The sequence below is a fragment of the Nannospalax galili genome, unplaced genomic scaffold (genome assembly GCF_000622305.1).
Source record: "Nannospalax galili isolate Female #2095 unplaced genomic scaffold, S.galili_v1.0 scaffold1456, whole genome shotgun sequence".
In the NCBI taxonomy this organism is placed as follows: Eukaryota; Metazoa; Chordata; class Mammalia; order Rodentia; family Spalacidae; genus Nannospalax; species Nannospalax galili.
The window spans coordinates 462,580-474,679 of NW_008338658.1; positions in this window are offsets into that span (position 1 = coordinate 462,580).

Here is a 12,100-nt window from a genome sequence, read left to right on the forward strand (position 1 = left end):
TCTAATGTTTCTTGTAGCCTCTACAGCTCTCTAGCCCAGAGCTTTTACGGTACATGTGTAGCCAGCTTCTAAGACGGTTCCCATGAGCACCACACCGTAGTTTTCATACCCTGGCACAGCCCCTTCCAGCCTTGTGCCAGGATGGATCTCAGCATATGGCATAGTGATAGTGTGTCTCTACAAGATTAGGTAAGAAGAGAAACTATTATCTCTGCCTTGATGCTGGTCCTTGTCTCTCTCCTGAATCATGTCTTCTCTGGGGGCGGGGGGCACTATTACATTCTGAGAAGCTGGGTAGGGAGGAGCTGATGCCTAGTGACAGCATATATGTGTTAGAAAAGAGAGTGGCTGAGCGTGGTGGTGCACACCTTTAATCCCAGCACTTCAGAGGTAGAGGCAGGCAACTCTCTGTAAGCTTGAGGGCAGCCTGTCCTACAAAGTGAGTTCCAGGTCAGCTGGGGCTACAGGGCAACCCTGTCTCAAAAAATTGAGAGAGAGAGAGAGAGAGAGAGAGAGAGAGAGAGAGAGAGAGAAAGAAGAGGAGGAGGAAGAGGAAGAGGAAGAAGAGGAGGAGGAAGAAGAACAACAACAGTGGTGGTTGGTACCCAACACTGACTTCTGTGACCTATACATGCATGCACACGCATCCAAGGCACACACACGAAATCACCCTTCAAGAATGAGCTTTATTAGGAGAGAGACCATGATCAGGCCTTGGGGTCGTGGACTATTCAAAAGGGAGAATACACTGTATATTGTTTTAGGGACATGATGAGGACTTAAAAGAAAGAGAAACTTCCCTTTAAAACCTGGAGAGGGGACTTGAACAACTACTCAGCCATTAAGAGTGTTTGCTGCTCTTCCAGAGAACCTGGGTTTGGTTCCCAGCACCCATGTGGGAACTTGGTGCACAACTGCCTGCAACTTCAGCTCCAGGAGATCTGACTCCTTCTAGCCTCCTCGGGGCACCTGCATGCACATGCACATGCCCACACACAGACGTGTATGTACACATAAATAAACAATAAAAAAATCTTTAAAATTGGAGAGGAGCAGGGCTGGAGAGATGGCTCAGTGGTTAAAGAACACTGGTTGTTCTTGCAGAAGACCCAGGTTTGAGTCCCAGCACCCACATGGCAGCTAACAACTGTCCATAACTCCAGTCCCAGGGGATCCAACAGCCTCTTCTGACCTCTGAGGGCATTGCATGACACGGGTGCACTTACTTACATGCAGGCAATACACGCATACACAGAAAATAAAAATAATAAATATATATATTTTTTAAATTGGAGAGGAGCTTCATGAAGACAGAGAGCCTAAAGTGAAAGAGACAGCTGCCATGGGCAGGATGAGAGGGCCAGAGGAGCCTTCAGAGAAATACCCCAACAAAGGAAAATATCTGACTCCTACATCCTTTCAAGGAGGGCAGGAAATGTCACAGCACTTTATGTAGTCTGAGATAGCCTATGTGACAGAGAGTATGGAGGAGCCAAGTGCTGGATAGGACTATAAATTAGGGGTCATGAAGCCACAGCACAGCATGTTTGGTAACTCCCTGTCCCAGAGACAGAGAGTGCAGGGAGTTGTGGCCCAATTTCTTCAGGCTGTGGGATCTGGCCAGCTTGAAGTAACCATCACCTTAAATGAGCAGGGCTGTGATCTAACAATATATGAGTGTGAATGCAGGTTATCCAGCTCCAGTCTAGCCTTCAGATGAGAACACAGCTTCTAGACCACTTCACTTGGGACTTGGGGCCAGAAGACCCAGGATACCTACCACTGGAGTCCTGGTCTCAGAGATAGCATGAGCCCTGGGGAAATTTACCATGAAATCATAGTTAGTTAAGACAGTCCTCTGGAAAATCACAAAGGTTTGCCTCATTATTCACAATAATGAAGTGTTGCTATTATGATGCTTTTCAGAGAGTAGATTAGAAGAGACAGAATAAGTCTGCAACTGGTGAGGCAGCTACTACTGGAAACCAGAGCTTCAGAATTTAGCATCTACAGAGTATGTGTGTGTGTGTGTGTGTGTGTGTGTGTGTGTGTGTGATTTCCTGTTAATTTCTATTCTAAGTGACTGAAAGGAAAAAGACAAAAATTTCATTGCAATCCAGGTGTATAGGACTAGCTGCAATTGCTCTTTAAACTATGCTCCGAAAATTCTTTAGAAGGCACAAATGAGGGGTCTGTGGAGACTGCTTGGTGGGCGTAGTGCTTGCTATGCAAGCAGGAAGACCTGAGCTCCAATCCACAGCACCTAGGTAAAACATTGGGCATGCCGGGTACCCTGCAATCCTGGTCCTTGGCAGGCAGGCAGGAGGATCCCTGGAGCTGACAGGCGAGCTAGGCTTGCCAAATCAATAAGCTCCAGGTTCAGTGAGGGACCTTGCCTCAAAAAATAAGGTAGAGGGCTGATGAGAAGGCTCAGCAGGTAAAGGTGCTTGCCAGGCAAGCCTGGCAACTTCATTCCACCCCCAGCACTCATGTGAAGGTTGAAGGGAAGACCTAACTCAAAAAAGTTGTCTTTGGCCTCCACGTGTGCCATAGCATGAATATTTGCATACACCTATCATGTACACACAGGCATCATGCATACACACAATATTAATAAGTAAAATAAAATAAGGTAGAGCATTCAGGAGATGGCTTAGTGGATAAAGTGCTTGCTGTACAAGCACGAGGACCCGAGCTTGGATCCTCTGCACTTACTTAAAAGCAAGGCAGGGCAGAGTGCATCTGAAACCCCATCGCTGGGTTGGGTGAAGTTAGGCAGAAGGCAGGGGTGGAGGGTTTGCTGTCGAGTTAGTCTAGCCAAAATGGCAATCTTCAGGTTCTGTGAAGACATGGTCTCAAAAAATAATAGTAAAGGGGAGAGCAATAGACGAAGATACCCTATGCTGACTTCTCCCTACACATGCACCCACAGTACCGCACACACACACACACACACACACACATTTTACAAAGAAGCAAATGATGACAGTCAGGAAATATCTGCTAAGGGCTGTCATGCGTAGACTCTGGAACACACAGCCTGTGATTATAGCCCCTGATATACCTGTGAATGTCTGACCCACATCACAGCACCTTGGGATGTGCAGTAGTCCTTTGTGCTTCATGAACCACAAGGAATTCAGGTTAATGCTGGAATTTTTCTGTAGTGAAAAGACCTGTAGATATGACTATTGTCCCAAGATCTGAGAGCATTTCTGCTGAAAGAGCTCAGGCTCAAGAATTCACGATAAACTGGGAAACCCCACTGCAGCTGAAACCCAAATATTCTTAGGATGAGAATGAAATTTATAGTAAAATAATTGAAGTCTTGCCCCCTCCTTCTCCTGGTGATATATTCCCAGAAAGATTTGCTCTCTAGCTCGAATTCCATAAATACACAAAAAAACCATGATTTGTAGAAAATAAGGACCATTGTCCAAAATGAATGTTTTCTCCTTATTGCATTTTACTTATATTTTGCAATTTTTGAAGCAGGCCCTTACTAAGTATCCCAAGCTATCCTTCTCCCTCAGCCTCCCAAGTGTGCCTATGACAAGCCTCTCCTTTCACATTTATTCAATATCTCCCCCAACACTGAAGACAGAATGCTAATAAAGGGTCACGGTGGAAATAAAAGCAAAGTCTCCATCATTTGATGTTGAAAGACAGAGCTGGCTAGGAATGCAGCTCACCTGAAAGCACTCTTGCCTAGCATTCAGGAAGCCCTGGGTTCCATCTGCAGCACTGCAGAGCATGAACCTGACACTGTGGCATACCCATGTGACCCCAGCACTGAGGAGGTGGAGGCAGGAGGATAATCAGCAGTTCAAGATTGTCTTTTGATACAGAGATCAAGGCCAACATGGGATACATAAGATTCTGTCAATAAGCAAAAGGAAAAAGACAGTACAATTGGACTAGGGCTGAGCTCTAGCTTAAGGATGGAGTGTATACTTGGTATATGTGAGACTCTGAGTTCAAGACCCATAGGATACCCAGTGTCCTTTTCTTCATGTTCACTTAAAAAAAATTATTTATGCTGGGCATGGTGGTGCATGCCTTTAATTCCAGCACTCAGGAGGCAGAGGTAAACAGATCTCTGTGAATTCAGTGAAAAAAAAAAATACGGATACTCTACCATGAGCATGGTACTGATACTGTACCATGAAATTCTTCTTTCTTAAATATTTTATTTACTATTTTTATTTTAGTGTATGAGTGGATTGCCTGCAGGTGTGTAAGTGGACCCGTGTTGTGCAACGCCTGTGGAGGCCAGAAGAGGGTTCTGGATCCCCTGGAACTGGAGTTACTGCTGGTTGTTAGCTGCCATGTGGGTGCTGGGAACCAAACCCAGGTCCTCTGTAAGGTCAGCCAGTGTTCTTAACCACTGAGCCATCTCTCTAGCCCCATGTTGACTCTTTCAACCTTTCCAACATTCTAGTATCAAACAAACCAACATGGAAAAGAGCACAGAATGCTAATGAGGAAAGTAAGAGAAGATGCTGCATTAAGGAAAGTTTGCATCTAAGGATGCACTAGAGAGGCTGGAGAGATGGCTCAGTGGTTAAGAACACCGTTGGCTCTTGCAGAAGCCTGAGTTTGGTTCCCGGCATGATGACTAACAACCATCAGTAACTCCAGTTCCAGGTAATCCAATGCCCTCTTCTGGCCTCCATGGGTATTGCATGACACAGGTGCACTTACATACATTCAGAATGATGGAATAAAAATAAATTTAAAAACGAATGTGCGGGACATTACTTTAACTCCTGATAAGCATTCTGATCTGACACTTACCTGTGAAGCAGTCTTCTCACCCATACTTTACAGAGAGAGAGGCTGTGGCATGATGGGTGCTTTCTGGTCAAGGCCAAACAGAGTTTCTGAACTCAGATTTGAACTCACATCCTCCATCCATGTTCTTAACCATGATATTTTTCACTGAAATGGAAATGTGTGCTCTCCCTTTGGAGATGAAGTTTAACTATTGTTTTGTAAATTAGAAATTTAACAAAATTTAAGTATCAGCTTTTAAGGTAGAATTTGACCAAACGTTTCAAAGTTCATTCAGAAAAAATATAGACAGTTTAGGAATTCTGAAAAAGAAAAATAACGAAGGTGACTTTAGAAAATGTTGTTTGGGCAAGATATCATGTAGCCCAGGTTGGCCTTGTACTAGATAGGTAGCCAAAGATGACCTTGAATTTCTGATTCTTCTACCTCCACCTCCCAAGTTCTGGGATTACACTAATGCACCACCATGCCTGAGTTTATGCAGTACTGAGGATCACACCCAAGTTTCTAAATGCATGCTAGGCAAGAACTCTAATACTGAGCTATATCCTCAGCCCAAAGACAACTTCTGAGCAAATTTTAATACATATTATAAAATTTATAATGATTACAATATCATCGTACTTACATTTGGACCAGCAAATAGTGAGCAAAAGCAATGAAGCCCAGGATCACTAAAACTGTTAACAACTTTATTCAACAATCAAGGGTTATTTCACATAAGTGTGGAACTCTGTTATAAGCAGCCAACTACTATGGGATATAAAGATCTCTCTCTAGTGTCTGATGTCAAAGTTTATTCCAATGGTATAAAAGACTTAAATCATAAAAATGAAACTATAAAGCTATGAAATAACAAGGAAGTCAACATTTACACAAACTTCCAGGGCAGCACAAGATAAAAATCACAGACAAGAAGATGGCTAGGTTTGTCCCCATAAAATACATTGTCCCAAGCATAAGATAGTAATGCTTAAAGACAAAGATATATTTTTCTACATATGCAATAAAGGATTAAAAGCATTCTAAGTAGCTCCAATGAAGGAATTGGGAAGCAGAGAGGAAAGTCAGGCCAAGGTGGGAACCTGTATATTCAAAGTTTCATTCACCAGCTGCCTGCCTGTCCTTCTTCTCATAACAATAATGAAATATACTGAACAATTTCGGTTGCCTTTCTAGAAATTAGACTTCCCTACAGTTGGTATACGTCATCTTTGAGCAACTCTTGGTTAAACATGGGGGGAGGGGTATGACTCCTGCAGGAAGACAATTGAAGGAGAACCTGAACTGGCTCATGTACCTAAGTTGTTACTTTTTTCTCTTGGATGTGACTATCTGACAAGAAGCACCTTAAGGGAGAAGGATTTATTTGTGCTTACAGTTTGAAGGGATACAGTCTATCATGGTGTGAAAGGCAGCAGGAGGGTGAGGAGGTTGGTCCTATTGAGTCCACAGTCACAAAAGAGAGAATAGGCAGGAACAGTAGAATCAGACTGTAGAAATTCAAAGCCTACCCCTAGAGACTCACTTCCTCTCACAAGCTCCACCTCCTAAATGTTTCACAACATCCCTAAAAAGCACTACCAGTTGGGGACCAAGTATCCAAATACATGAGTCTATGGGGGATAGTTGACTTTCAAACCACCACAGCTCTATTATTTACAGGTGTGGACATCTAGAATTTAAAAGGGGGTGATTTGTTTTAAAGCCTCAGAGCCTTTGGAAAGGGAAAGACCAGTGATTCTTAACTCTGTTGAACCCAGCCCTCCACACACCAAAATGAAATTCATTGCTGTTATAACCAATTTATATCCATAATTCAAAATAATAACATCCAACTGAAAATATGAATGAAATAGCTGGGTGTGGTTGCACACACCTTTAGTCCCAGTCCTTGGGAGGCAGGTATCTGTGAGACTAAGGCCAATATGCTCTACATAGCAAGTTCCAGGCTAGCCAAAGCTACATAGTGAGAGCCCTGTCTAAACAAAACAAAACAGAAAACATGAGTGAAATAAACTCATGTTTTAAAACATTTGTTAAATGTTATAAAACATTTTTGTATTTCACTATGTAAGTATTCATGCACAACTATCCTAGGTGAAAAAGAAAAAGATTGTTACCAGGTGTCCAGCCTGCGTGCTGTGCCCTGAGGATCCAGTTGGAGGCAGTGTTCTTGTAGGAAGTTGCAGTGGGATTATCCACAGAGGTGAAAGCAGATCTGAGGCTCCACCCAGGAGTGGTACAGCTCCCTGGCTTCTGGAGCAGGCTGGGGGCAGCTTTATCCCCCTGCACCCAGAGAGTGGCGTTGAGGGGAGCTGCAGCTGTGGGTAGCAGATGCCTGGCAGGAGTCGATTGCGCCTCTCTGGATAGAGTGGCCAGAGTCTAGACCATTGGCCACTTTCTCCTCCCTCCTTCTGAGCTCCTGCAAGTCAGCTTCCAGGCACTTTGATTTCCTAGTTTTCCACTTTCCACAGTCCCTGACCAATCCTTGTTATCTCGCTGCTTGCTCATGCTGACTCTAGATAGGGACAGGGACTTAGTCTTTCATAACCCCCCAAAGGCCATGATTGCATAACCTTTATCTGTACTGGACCTCTGACCAGTCATATATGTCCTTCTGTTTTAGTTGTTTTTGTGAACAACCTGAATACTTTTTTTTGGTCCTTTTTGAAACAGGGTCTACCTGTAGCCCCAGCTGGCCACTATGTAGACCTGGTCACTATGTAAACCAGGCTGGCCTTGAACTCAACTCACAGAGAGAGATCCATCTGCCTCTGCCTCCGAAGTGCTGGGACTACAGGCGTGTGCCACCATGCCCGGCAAGCTGAATACCTTTTTATTTGGACAGAGTCTTATACATCCCAGATTGGCTTCAAGCTATGTGTCTCAGAGGAGGAGGCTGCCCCTGAACTCTTCCTGCTGCTCTACCTCCCAAGTGCTAGGAGTTGGCATGTACGCCACCACCAATGAGACATTGGGAATAAGTGCTTTTTGCACACTGGGCAAGCACTCTGACAGCTGAACTAAATCTCCAGCTCACTGAATACCATCATCCCCCAGCTCCATTTGAAGGGCAGCGGTCTCAGAGGGGAAAGCTGGAGACCAACGCCCCTCTTCGTATTCTGACATTTCCCCTTCAGCAACTGGAATAAACTCAGAGGATGTGGTTTAAACTCCAGGGGAGAGGGAAAGTCTGCCATTGGCTTTGCTGCTAAGGACCATGGCTCAGTTACAGAGAGCCCACGGCTTCCTTCTTCATTCATTCTCCTCTGTTTTAGATTCTGTCCCATGGTACAGGCTATGGCAGGTGTCAGGGCCTATGTAAATAATAGCTAGAATCAGCATAAGTAAAGAAAGTAGCTGACTGTTTATCCATCTGGGGAATGGAGGTATGATCTGAACTCAGGTCCTCACACATGCAGCAAGTACTTTACTCAAGTAGCTGTCTCCCCAACCAGCATAGCATGTTCATGGGATCCATGCTGCCCCCACCAGACCCCTGAGGAACTTATTTCATCAATGTTCTTTCAGCCTGTGGACCTCAATTCAGTCCACATACATTCCTTCTGCAGAAGCTCCAGAGCAGACACATGGCTTCCTTTGTTGAGCCTCCCCTGGTACTAGGACTGCCTTTGTCTACACTGCCCCTTACTGAGGGAAGGTGGAGGAAGCTTCCAGGGTCTGGGACAGCAGTGGGTCCCTCCCTCCTCTCCATCCCTTCACACTCAGCTGTCCTTTCACACGTCCGCTAGCTCTCCACAATCCCTGGCTACACTTGATGGTCTCAGCAAAGACTGGTGCTCGTACACTCAGTCCCAGTGTGCACTTGTCACGGGCCCCTGCCTCCCCACCCTGTCTCTCCTGCTCCAGTGTGTGATGTCTGATTTTGGTTGTCAACTTGATTAGATCTGAAAGGCAGGCCACTACTTTAGGAAGAAAGAATGGAAAAAAAATATTCTAAGTAAATGGCATAAAAAACAAGCAGGCATTGTGATTCTACTAGCTGACAAAATAGACTTAAAATTAATCAGAAGAGATAAAGAAGGTCACTTGATTCTGACCAAGGCAACAAATTCTCTTTTAATATGTATTCATTCTACTGGTTCTGTTTCTCCAGAGAACGCTGTTTGATATGCTGTGCAAGTGTTCTCATCTGTCTGTCTGATCCTGTGCCCACTGCCTAGATATGGCACAGACTCATTAAATCATGATGGTGCCCATGGAGCAACTGAAAAGTTGGGGGAAGCCCAACAAGCTCTTGTGCAATTGACTTGCTGAGGTGAATGGGAATCTGCAAGACATGCCACAGTGAAATCCCCTTGAAAAGCAGAAATCCAATAAAGCAGCTGCTCCGGAATGTGATCTATTGCAGTGCTCATATAATTAGCTGTTCTCATCTGGAGACCATCCACTTTCTCTATGAGCAGCAAGTATTTTCAAGGAGTTGTCGAGGGCCATTGATGTAAAGGCTTTGTAACTGTAACACAAAGAGGAGCAAGCGCTTCATAGCTGGGGCCTGGCCAGCCTAATTAATCACTCTTGTCTGGAAGGCTTGTCTTTTTACTAGGGAGAAACTTAAACATGTCTACAAAGCTTCCCTAGATCTTAGTTGACTTAAAAATCAGTAACTCTGGAGGTCACACAGCAGGGCAACACTTCATGAGTATCCCACTATTTTCTCTGTGGATAACGCTCCCCTATCTGAGATTTGATGATAAGGTTGCCTAGGTTACTTTTCAGATCCAGGAAGGCTGCTTTGGCTTGAGACAGGGGAATAGTAGAAAAACAGGTGTTGGTAAGGAGGAAATGGGGAAAAGGGAGGTAGTTTAACTGAGGAGGGAGTAGGGAGGGTTATATAGGGGGAATACATATACTATATATTCAGAATATATAGTTCGGAGTCCTATTGAAAAATACACATACAATAAATATAGCTGAAAGTCATTTAAGAAAAAACACCAGGCAGGAAAATCTCCAGGCAGGAGAAACCTCCCTTAGAGTTGTTGGTCAGAGCAGTCCAAGAGACTCCTAAAATAACGCAGGCTATTGCCACAGCCCTTGATTGCCTCCCTGAACTTGAAGGTAAGATACTATTGCTGAAGACAGGCCATTCTATGAATACAGGACTTGGAGCAATCGAGCTGGACCTGACCTGCAAAGCCTCCTTCTCAAAGACTGTCTCTCATGGTATCAGAGGACACTATAAAAGTTGCCAAGGGAGAAAACCAATCAATGGTCCTACCCAGCTGTGAAGCCTAATAAACAACAATGACCCACCAAATATCTCTATTGGTGCAGTACTGGCACTTTTATTTTGGGGGTAATCAACAGCTGTCTAATTGGAATTAAAGCCCACTCAGTGGGAGGAAATTTATGCGTGGAACTGTAAACATAGCCAAATGCACATGACTTGGGAGGTCATAGATCCTAGAGAAAAACTTACTTTTGCCACATCCCTAGACCAGCGTAATTTCTTACTTTATTCTGAATATGCATCCTCACATTTACAGACAAGTGTACTTTTCATACCTCATCAAAGAAGCTCTTTTTGCAACAGATGGAGACTATTATAGAATTCCAGAACTGGTCAAATGCAGAGAATAAGTATCTGTGAGATGCTTGATCCTTCAGATTTCTGCCTCCTAAAGCTCGGCTGTCATTGTGGAAGGGAAGATGAAAAGATTGTAAGAGCCAGAGAGGGTGGATGACCACATGGAAATAGAGTCTTCTAGAAAACTGGCCAGTTCTCATACAAACTCACTGCAATGGTGACAGCACACATGAATCCTATGGAAGCTCAAACCAGACAAAAATCCCAGCATGGACATGCGGAAGTGGGCAAGAAATTCCAGCCCAACCTAAGAAACTTTTGGCAATTTATGGCTGTTGGGGTTGGGGGAACAGTGTCTTACAGGGATAGGATTCTTGGTGAGCCCAGTGGATGGATCCACACTGAAAGACATTTGGGAACACAAATAAGACTTTATAGGCTCTATTATACATATGAGAGTACATTAAATTGGGCGGGAGGCAGGAGGGGGAGGTGTGGATAAGAGAGGGGATCTAAATCCAAGTACATTGGAAATCGCAAAAAAATCAATAAAAAATTTAATTTTAAAAAAGAGAATTTATTACATTACTTATACCACGTGGTCTGGATAGTCCAACAATGGCTCTCTTACCCAGGAGAGGGTGGGAACCTGGTAGTTACTCAGTCCACGAAGCTGAGTGCCTCAGTAGTCCCAATCTGGCACTGAAGACTTGAGGATTCTTGGAGCCAGTGGATGTGGGAAGCCTGAAGAACCTGGGTTCTGATGTCGGCAAAGGATTCAGCAGCAGCAGCAGCAGCAGCAGCAGCAGCGTCAGAGTAGATGGACTTGCCAGAACAAGTGAAGACAGGCAGGTGAAAAGCAAAGCTTCCTTCTTCCATTTCCTTGTATCTGAGCTGACACCAGAATGCCACCTACATTTCAGGTGGGTCACCCCACTTCAAATAATCTCATGAAGAAAATTCTCAGAGAAGTGCCCAGAGGCTGGCCTTTCAGTTGATTCCAGATCAAGTGTAGATCAAGTTGACAACCAAAATTAGCAGTCACACACCAGAGCAGGAGAGACAGGGCAGGGAGGCAGGGGCCTGAGATAAGAGCACACTGGGACTGTGTACAAGCACCAGTCTTTGCTGAGACCATCAAGTGTAGCCAGGGATTGTGGAGAGCTAGCAGACATGTGAAAGGACAGCTGAGTGAAGGGATGGAGAGGAGGGAGGGACTCACTGCTGTCCCAGCCCCTGGAAGCTTCCTCCACCTTTCCTCAGTAAAGGGCAGTGTAGACAAAGGCAGTCCTGGTATCAGGGAAGGCTCAACAAAGGAAGCACGCGTCTGCTCTGGAGCTTCTGCAGAAGGAATGTATGTGGACTGAATTGAGGTCCACAGGCTGAAAGAACATTGATGAAGTAAGTTCCTCAGGGGTCTGGTGGAGGAAGCATGGATCCCATGTTCTAAATGTGCTATGCTGGTTGGGGAGACAGCTCCTTGAGTAAAGTACTTGCTGCATGTGTGAGGACCTGAGTTCAGATCCCCAGCACCCATGTAAAGCCAGACACAGAAGTACATGTCTGAAATCCCAGTACTCCTACAGCATGATGAGAGGAAGGCAGCATCAGGAGAGTCCCTGGAAGATTGTGGGCCACTAGTCTGGCTTGCACAGCAGCAAACAGGAGACCCTATCTCAAGCAAGGTGGAAGGCCAGAACTGACTCCTAAGGTTGTCCTCTGACCTCTATGTGCATGCTCACATTCACACAT